Source organism: Geospiza fortis, unplaced genomic scaffold (assembly GCF_000277835.1).
Source record: "Geospiza fortis unplaced genomic scaffold, GeoFor_1.0 scaffold2616, whole genome shotgun sequence".
Taxonomy (NCBI): Eukaryota; Metazoa; Chordata; class Aves; order Passeriformes; family Thraupidae; genus Geospiza; species Geospiza fortis.
Window position 1 is genome coordinate 1 of NW_005055009.1, and position 1,941 is coordinate 1,941.

A 1,941-nucleotide genomic window follows, 5' to 3' on the forward strand; every position below is an offset into this window, starting at 1 on the left:
TGGTGTAGATGCACTTCAGTTGGGCTAATCACCCTGATGCCTTTTTTGCATGGAGACGCCCTAATTCCTGCATGACCATTCACAGGTGCTTCTGGGATTTCTAACATCAATAATCCCTGCATACTTGCTGCCATATGGATCTTCATTCCCTGCCTCCACTGATATGGCAGACCGAAGGACCTTGCTAGCACACTGTCCCTCAAGCAGTGGTGTGTCACCCCCAGGCTTATCTCTATCCAGTCTGGCTTTATCCCTGTCCTTCTTCCAATCTAGTTTAAAGCTCTCGAGTAGCCCTGCTCACTGCTGAGCCAAGTTTCTTTTTCCCCTTTGACACAGGTAGACCCCATCTGTTCTCAGCAGGCTCAGAGTCATGTAAACCAACCCATGATCAAAACCCACAAAATTCTGCTGGTAACACCAGTCTCAAAGCCAGGTATTCATCTGCATGATCTTCCTGTTTCTTGCCCCATCATTCCCCGCAACTGGCAGGACAGAAGAGAACACAACTTGTGCTCCATATCTCTCAACCAGTCATCTCAAGGCCCTGAGGTCCCCCTTGATTGTCCACAGACTTCTTGTTGGACTTCATTGCTGACCACCTGGAAAGCCAATAGTGGGCCATACCAAGTTGGGAAATTTCTTAGTGATGTCCCTTACCTATGGGTTGGGTCCAGTTCGCATATCCATCCCTCTGTTCTTCTCAGAAGGGATTCACCAATGACAACTACCCTTTATTTCTTAACTGAGGTGGTTGTGATGCAGGGGGTAGGCTGCTCTGCCTTAGGTGAACCCTCCAACCTGGAAGAACCTTCATTCACATTTTCATTTCCCTGGTCCTCAAGTTGCAGCGGGACCGAATGTCATGGGTTGACACTGGCACAATGCCGGTGCCCCATGAAAATACACTTTCCCTGGTGTCTGCTGTGAGATGTGACCAGGAAATAAGCAAAGCAGGCTTCTAGCTTGGGAATAGAGGGAAAAAAGGTTTATTAACTAAACTACTACAAAACAAGACACACACACACACACACACATACACATGGAAAATGAAAACTTCACAAAAGCATTTCCTCCTCCCCCCTACCAGATTCTCCCAATACATCTCCCAAATTTCAGCTCTCAGTCCATCATCACTCTGTAAATACTCAATTCTCAGTCTATCAAGAGGAGAAGTCCTTGTTGGGCCATGGTGACCTCTTCCTTTTCATGTCCAGTGCTCTCACCACCGAACATGGACCAGAGCTGCTTCGAGGGTTGTCCTTTTTAAGGGTGCTTTGTCTCCTTCCCAAAAAGGGCACAGTCTCACCTTCGGGACGTCCTTGTCCCCCCCATATTTCTCTACCCCCTGGGGCCTGGGGTTCTCCAACACTGAACCCTCTCGGTCCGAGCCATCGCCTCCCCCTGGATGCAGCCTCTGTGTCACAAGGAAGCATGGTTCTGTCCATGGCTGTACCAAAAAGCGTCCAGCAACAGCCACTCCTCATCTCCTGCCATCTTAGGGTTCTCTCACAACCCTGCATCACATCACACTTGCCCATTTCCTGCTCCAGAAAAGGTCAATGCTCTGCGAGATTTTCATTGTCCAAACAGGGGTTAAAAAAAAAACTCTTACAAGTGGCCAGACTTCTCCATGCTCCCCTGTCATGGTTTGACACTGGCACAATGCCAGTGCCCCATGAAAATACACTTTCCCTGGTGTTTGCTGTGAAATGTGACCAGGAAATAAGCAAAGCAGGCTTCTAGCTTAGGAATAGAGGGAACAAAAAGTTTATAAACTAAACTACAAAAGACAGGGACACACACACACACACACGCGCACACACAGGAACAATGAAAACTTCACCAAAGCATTTCCTCCTCCCCCTACCAGATTCTCCCAATACATCTCCCAAATTTCAGCTCTCAGTCCATCATCACTCTGTAAATACTCAATTCTCAGTC

At 47.9% G+C, this 1,941-nt stretch overlaps 1 long non-coding RNA gene across 1 annotated transcript in view; it reads left to right on the forward strand.

Annotated features, from left to right (window-relative positions):
• The first annotated feature begins 381 nt into the window (after positions 1-381).
• The window catches only part of LOC115949192, a 6,779-nt gene continuing 5,219 nt past the window's right edge, over positions 382-1,941 (forward strand). The window contains exon 1 of the long non-coding RNA XR_004082788.1: positions 382-433. This is a non-coding gene — a long non-coding RNA (uncharacterized LOC115949192). The remainder of the gene's footprint in view (positions 434-1,941) is intronic.